Raw genomic sequence first — 8,207 nt, forward strand, 5'->3', positions numbered from 1 at the left:
TTAAATAATTGGAAAATTGAGTAAATTGCTCACAAATCTTGCCAGTTCAACTTGCTGTATTAAATTCTTTGAAAGACGCAAGACAACACCCCAGAGTTCAATTCCCATTTTGTGTTTCTTAGCTGGGGGCAAGAGTCAGGACACTTATGATTAATTTCAGTGGGGGGAAGGGGGAGAGTGCGGAGATTGGCCATGATCATGCTCTTCACTGATGTCCTAGCTAATATTTATCCTTCAACAAACACCTAAAATAAATCTCTGGTCGTTCATTATGTTGTTGTTTGTCGGGCCTTGCTGTGTATATATTGTTGCCACATTTCTTGCATTCCAATAATGGTCACACCTCAAGTAATTCATTGACTGTAAAACGCTTTGACCAGACAATGAAAGGTGCTACATGAAAGACAAAAATAATGAGTATTTATGTTTAATGAGACCTGCTGAAAGCATTGTAATTAGTCCAGAGTGAGGAGTATAGATATTTGAGTATGCCCATTGGCATCTATTGATCCATATCCCGACATAGTCACTATTGGGCTATGGGGAGAATTGGAGGAGAAAAAAGCACAAAGGTGGAATTGAACTTTTCCAAAAGGCGGCTTTCTTGATTAGAAGCTGTAACTGTTCCTATTAAGTACTGTTTCCTACTATCAAGCACTTCTGAACATTGTTTTTTGCCTTATCTGATTTTGAACGAAACTTACTGCGACAATAAAATCAATGTTCTAATTGTGGGAGCGCTATTGATTATTTTCTGTCTTTCGTAATCCATTAGTTTGATACAAATGGTGTAATGTCTGCTCAGTGCTGACTATCGCGTGATTGATTGTGGAGCAAAAGAAATCCCTTCAGAGCCTTCCGAGTTCCTTCAGCTATTAATCAATAACCTCATGGAAAAGGAACCTCTAGGTGACAGCAATCATCACATTATAGAATTTCGCATTCCTTTTGAAGGTGAGAAGTGTGGGTTTAAGATGAGCATTGTAACTTGAATAAAGGTAATTATAACAGTATGAAGGCAGAGTTGACTGAAGTGAACTGGGAAGCTAGGTTAAAAGGTAGGACAGTGGAGATGCAGTGGCAGACTTTTAAGGAGATATTTACTATTAGCAAAGATTTATCCCAGTGAGAAAGATACTTGGGCTGCATCATCTTTGGCTAAATACGGAAGTTAAAATAGTATCAAATTAAAAGAAAATCTGCAAAGATTGGTCAGAAAATTGGACAGATTTTAAGAACCAACAAAGAATGATTGAAAATAATAGGGAGAAATTAGAGTACAAGTGAAAGCTAGCTAGAAATATACAAACAGTGAGTTTCTGCACATATTTAAGAAAAAGGGTAACTAAAATGTGTGCTGGCCCTCTTAGTCTGGGAAATTAATAACGGAAAGCAAAAATGTTGGAAGTGTTATACAGGCATTTTGCATCTGTCTTCCCTGTAGAAAACCTTCCAAAGATACTTGAAAACCAAGAGGTGAACGGGAGGGAGGAACTTAAAACAATCACCATCCTCTGGGAAAAGGTGCTGAGGAAAAGTATTAGAAGTAAAGTCCTCATGGCCTGTTTCCTAGGGTCTTAAAGGAAGTAGCTGCAGAGAAAGTTTGCACATTCTCCTTGTGTCTGCGTGGGTTTCCTCCGGGTGCTCCGGTTTCCTCCCACAGTCCAAAGATGTGCGGGTTAGGTTGATTGGCCAGGTTAAAAATTGCCCCTTAGAGTCCTGGGATGCGTAGGTTAGAGGGATTAGCGGATAAATATGTGGGGGTAGGGCCTGGTTGGGATTGTGGTCGGTGCAGACTCGATGGGCCGAATGGCCTCCTTCTGCACTGTAGGGTTTCTATGATTTCTATGAAAGTAAAGGCATTGATTATAATCTTCTAAAATACCATAGATTCTGGAAGGCTCCCAGCAGATTAGAAAATAGCAAATGTAACACCTTTATTCAGGAAAGGAGGCGGACAAAAAGCAGAAAACTATAGGCCAGCTAGCCTAACATCTGTCATAGGCGAATTGCTGGAATCCATGATTGAGCAGGTGAGAGCAGGATATTAAATAAATTGTATTTCAATCAGGCACAGTCAACATGGTTTTGTGAAAGGAAAATCATGTTTAACTAATTTATTAAAGTTCTTTCAAAAAGTAACGAGCAATGGGAATAAAGAACCTGCGGATGTGCTGTACTTAAATTTCCAAAAGGTATTCAATAAGGGGTCACATCAAAGATTGCTATGCAAAATAAGAGCTTGTGATGTAGAGGGGAACATATTAGCATGGATAAAAGCTTGGTTAGCTAACAGGAAGCTCAGAGTAGGGATAAATGGGTCACTTTCAGGTTGGCAAGCTGTAGCTAGTGGTGGGGCCTCAACCATTTATAAGCTGAGAGGTGCAGAGAATGTGACTTTAAAAAAAACATTTCTTAAAGGTACACTAACATCACAGTTCCCATTTCTAATTCTTATTCAGGAACTGTTGCCACTAAGCGGATGGGTGTCAGACGAATAGCAGATTGGCTTGTGACGCATGGTTCCCAGCAACCTGGCAACATTCGCTGTCTATCCTCACCATGAAGTATCACTTGGATGAGCTCCTGGAGTGTAGCAGGTGCTTCTAGAACTGTCCCCCAGCAAGAATCAGCACCTTAATGAGACAAAAAACCAAATCCCCGATGCGCTCCAGTTCAAGCATTAGTCAGGCAAAACAAATGGAAACTAGAGAGTGGGGTCATGGAAAATCATACTGTGCTCCCATATCCTTTCCTCTATATTTAAAAACTGTTCCTTTGTTCTCCTGTAAGTTGCTGATTTTATACCTGTGTGGACCTATAAAAGAAGGCTCGTCAGGTAATCAATAACTTTGTTAGACTATTAAAGCATTGTGTTTGTTTATAACTTGCATGCTTATGCCAGTATTATCACCTGAGTTGCATCCCTACCTTGAGTTCTCATTTTAACTTCCAGAAATTTTGAAGGCCGGTGGAAAAACGACAGTCTGAAAATCTTGCTGATCCAACTAGTCTGCCATTTTGCCATCCAATATTCAATGTATATGGTTCTCTGTCTGTAAAATACAGGAATTCCTATGGATATTGGAGCATTGACTACTCATCAAGCCAAAGAAGTTTTTAAAATTTAAACGTATGCACACAATATAGGTTTGGCCACCATGTTGAAGTGGTATCGCTTCTCTCGATGTGCACTTAATGATGTGAACCTCTTCCTAGGCTGTAACGTAATCAAGGGATGTTGATAGAAGCTCAGACACTTTTTACAGACAGTTTCAAGGTCTCTCATACTTGTCATTTGCAATAAGAATAGAAAATACTGGAAAAGCTCAGTGGGGCAAGCAGCTTGTGTGGAGAGAGAAACCGAGTCGATGTTTCAGGTCGATGACTGTTCACCAGAATTGAGAAGAGTTAGAGAAATAATAGCTTTTGACCAAGTACAAAGGCAGGGAAGGGGAGAGGGTGGGGTGAGGGAAGATTAAAAGGAAGGGGGATGGTGGGGTGAGGGGAGGGAAGATTAAAAGGTCTGTGATGAGGTGCAAGGCAGAAATGAGTAAATGACAGGTTGCTGGAGGGAAAAATGAGATGGTGATGAAGCGGGTGAAGAAACAAGATGGGACTATTAGAGGTGTGAATGGGAAAGTAGAATCATCACTGACATTTGAATAAATGGTTTTGGGATTTGTTGTTCAACTCAATTTTGAGTCCATCTAATCGAAAGATGACGTTGTTCCTCGAGCTTGTGTTGAGCTTCGTTGGAACACTGCAGTAGATTAAGGACAGAGAATTCAGTGAAAGCATATAGGTGGGGAATGAACGTGACAGGCAACCGGAAGCTCAGGGTCATGCTTGCAGACTGAACCAAGTGGGCGGCATGGTGGTTAGCACTGCTGCCTCACAGTGTCAGGGACCCGGGTTCAATTCCGGCCTTGGGTGTCTATGTGGAGTTTACACATTCTCCCCGTGTCTGCGTGGGTTTCCTCCAGGTGCTCCGGTTTCCTCCCACAGTCCGAAGATGTGCAAGTTAGGTGAATTGGCCATACTAAGATGTGCGGGTTAGGTTGATTGGCCAGGTTAAAAATTGCCCCTTAGAGTCCTGGGATGTGTAGGTTAGCGGGTAAATATGTGGGGGTAGGGCCTGGGTGGGATTGTGGTCGGTGCAGACTCGATGGGCCGAATGGCCTCCTTCTGCACTGTAGGGTTTCTATGATTTCTATGATGAAGTGTCTTTGTTATCCAAGTGTTCCAGGGTTGAGTGTAGGGCCAGGAAGATGGCATCTGTTGTGGACCTGTTGCGCCGACAGGCAAACTGTACTGGATCCAGGCAGTCTGGTAGGCAGGAATTGATTCGTACCGTGACTAACTTTTCGAAGCACTTCATAATGATGAATGTCAGTGCCACCGAATGATAGCCAGGCACGCTGCCTGGCTTTTCTTTGGTACTGGGGTGATGGTTGTCTTCTTGAAACAGGTAGGTACCTTAGATTGGTGTAAAGAGAGGTTGAAGATGTCTGCGAATACCCCCGCCAGCTGATCCGTGCAGGACCTGAGTGCTCTTCCGGATACCCCATCCGGGCCAGTTGCTTTCCGTGGGTTGACCTTTGAGAAGGCTGCTCTGACGTCAGCAATGGTGACCTTGGATACAGGTTCACCCGAGGCTTCCGGGATGGAGGGAGTGCTCTCACTGACCTTTTGCTCAAAAAAGGCATAGAATGCTTTGAGCTCATCGGGGAGGGGTGCATTGGAGCCAGTGATTTTTACCTGCCTTCATCTTGTAGCCTGTTATGTCTTGCAGACCTTGCCATTGTCAGCGGGAGTCCGTGTGGCTAGCCTGGGATTCTAGCTTGGTCCAGTACTGTCTTTTGGCATAGAATCACGACAGTGCAGGAAGAGGCCATTTGGCCCATCGAGCCTGCACCAACAACAATCCCAGCTTTGATGGATCTCCGTAGATTATATCTGGCTTTCTTGTATAGGTCAGGGTCACCTGACTTGAATGCCTCAGACCTGGACTTCAGCAGGCAGTGGATATCCCTGTTCATCCATGGTTTCCGGTTGGGAAACACGCGGATTTACTATTTTTGGCACAGTCTTCTACACACTTACTAATGAAGTCAGTTACTGTAGTGGCGTACTCGTTCAGGCTGGTCGCAGAGCTTTCAAATACTGACCAGTCTACTGACTCTAAGCAGTCCCATAGGAGGTCATCTGATTCCTCAGACCAACATTGCATGACTTTCTTTGACTGATTCTCCCACTTCAATTTTTGCTTGTAAGTCAGGAGCAGGAGCACAGCCTTGTGGTCTGATCTACCAAAGTGTGGGCGGGCGATAGAGCGGTCGGCATTTTTGATCGCAGTGCAGCAGTGGTCAAGGATGTTTGAGCCTCTGGTGGAACAGGAGATGTGTTGCTGGTATCTTGGTAGAACGCTCTTGGGCTTGGCCTGATTGAAGTCCCTGGCCACAATGAATAAGGCCTCGGGATGTTTCGTCTCGAGGCTTTTTGTGGTGGTGTATATCTCGTCCAGTGCGGTCTTCACATCCGCGAGCACTGAGGTGTAAACTACTGTCAGCGTAACATAGGTGAACTTCTGCAAAGGATGATCTGTTGAATGTGGAGGATGGTAGGATGGAAAATGAGGACAAGGAACCTTATTGTGGTTTTGGGGGGCAGGGGAAGAGAGGAGATCAGAACTGTGATAAATGGAACAGATGTGTTTGAGTGACCTATTAACTACATTGGAGGGTTAATCCTCAGTTGAAGAAAGAAGTCATATCAAAATCATTGGTACGGACTGTGACATTGTCAGAACAGACGCAACAGAGATGGAGAAACCGGGAGAATGAAATTGAATCCTTGCAGGAAATGACTGGGAGCTGTGGTAGTCAGAATTCCCACTCACCTGAAGAAGGGGCTTGGAGCTCCGAAAGCTTGTGTGGCTTTTGCTACCAAATAAACCTGTTGGACTTTAACCTGGTGTTGTTAAACTTCTAGCTGTGGTAGTCTACATAGCTGGAGGAGTTACTTGGCTTATAATGTATATTGGTTTATAACCTATCTCCAGAAATAGAGACAAAGGAGTCAAGGAAGAGAAGTTGATGAAACTTTCCAGTTTGGGGCGAAAGCAGGTAACATGTATCGATGCAGTCATCGATATATGGGAAAAAGAGGCGAGGGAGAGGACCTTGTTATTTGCAAAGCACGTTAAACAGTGTTAATAGCTCCCTGCTTTGTTACTGACTTCAGCTGCTCTCATTGTTTAAAATACTGTGCTCAGTTCACAGTTTAGCAGTCCAGGCAGCTTGACTTGCATCAATAAAAAAACCTCAGTTAAGATAGGGCAACTCGATACAGATGATAAGAAAGAAAGAACTTGCGTCTATATCGTGCTGTTCGTGTCTAATTGGCGCACAGCCAGTAAAGAGATAAACTATGAGATAATCTGTTTTTAGTGATGTTGGTTGCAGAATAAATGCTGATTTTGAAAATTGGGGCGACTATCCTGATCTCTATGAATGGTGCTGTAGAGGCTTCTACATCCACCTGAGGAGGCAGACAGGGCCTTGGTTTAACATCACACCCAACAGTTAGAACCCTGAGAGGGCTGCACTTCCTTAATAGTGCACTAAGCTGTCAGAATAGATTGTGTTCAAATCCGAGAGTGGGCCTTGTCAAAGGTTAAGGGTACTACCACTGAACCGAGGCTGACAATTTGATGAGTGGTATCAGCCAGAGTAGCAGTGTTATACTTGACCTCAGTGACCCAGAGTTAAGCAGAGAAGTATCATCCAGGCTCCCCCCTCCTGGTCACTATCCAACACTCCCTGGTTGAGAGAAAACATGTATGGGTTGAAGATGTGGACAGAACTATCAGCAAGCAAATAGTTTGTGACAGTCATTGTCAAGATTCACCAGTAAGTAACAACCACCAGAGCCCTGTACAAGAGGGTGGCGAGGATTAGAACATTACCCCAGCGAGGAGCCAGCATCGATGTAGATAACATTTCAGATTGTTGATTTATTTGTTGTTTGAATTCCAATCAGCTGGGATCCTTCACATATTAAGTGATATTACAAAATCTAATGATGCATATTACAAGATATCTCACTGTACAGTCAGTGTATTTCCCACAGTTGATAGCTTAATGGCATGTCATGAACAATTCTTTTGATCAGGAAAGAGTATTAAACTGCACACAACCAGCAGAACTGCCAAAATGTTGAGACTGGTTATTTTGGGAAGCCTTGCTTTGCTCGGTGAGTAGAAACATTTATATTTTACAGTACAACTGGGTGTTGAGCAGGCACTGATTTTGTCAACATGGATCCAAGCTGGTTCAGTGTGATCCGGACTCATCCTGTCTCGTGTGACATGAACTTCAAAATTCATTACTCATTCAATGAAGGTTTCTCCACATAAGAGCCCATCTTGTGAAGCAACTCCAAGAGAAAGTACGCCTTCTATAAGGATCCCTCCTCTGCTACTGCGATATAGGGATACAAATGGTCGCAGCCACACCAGAGGGTGTAGTTTTACTCACTCTCGGATAGAAGACTTTTTGGGAACAGTGATCTGAACAGCTGCTCCAGAGACATGGGCATATAATGCAGGCTGCCACTTCAGTGCAATATTGAGAGAATACTGCACTGGTCGTAGGTGCCCATCTTTTAAGATAAGACGTTAAACTGAGGCCTCCCTCTGCCCCCTCAGATGGTAAAGAACCACCAGCACTATGGCACAGTGGTTAGCACTGCTGCCTCACAGCACCAGGGATCCAGTTTCGATTCCTGGCATGGGTCACTACCTGTGTGGAGTTTGCACATTCTCCCCATGTCTGTGTGGGTTTCCTCCAGGTGCTCCGGTTTCCCCCCACAGTCCAAAGATGTGCGGGTTAGGTGGATTAGTCATGCTAAATTCTCCCTCAGTGTACCCGAACAGGCGCCGGTGTGTGGCGACTCGGGGATTTTCACAGTAACTTCATTACAGTGTGAATGTAAGCCTACTTGTGACTAAAATAAACTTTACTATTGGAAACTGAACAGAGAGGTCTTTGGGAGTTCTGGCCAACATTTATTCCTCAACCAACACCACTAAGGCATAGATTAGTTGATCTTTTAACTCACTGCTGTTTGTAGGGCTTGTGCGCATATTGGTTGCCAAGTTTGCCTCTAAAACAGTGACTCCACTTCAAGAGTACTTCATTAGC

This window comes from Mustelus asterias, chromosome X (assembly GCF_964213995.1).
Source record: "Mustelus asterias chromosome X, sMusAst1.hap1.1, whole genome shotgun sequence".
Lineage (NCBI taxonomy): Eukaryota > Metazoa > Chordata > Chondrichthyes > Carcharhiniformes > Triakidae > Mustelus > Mustelus asterias.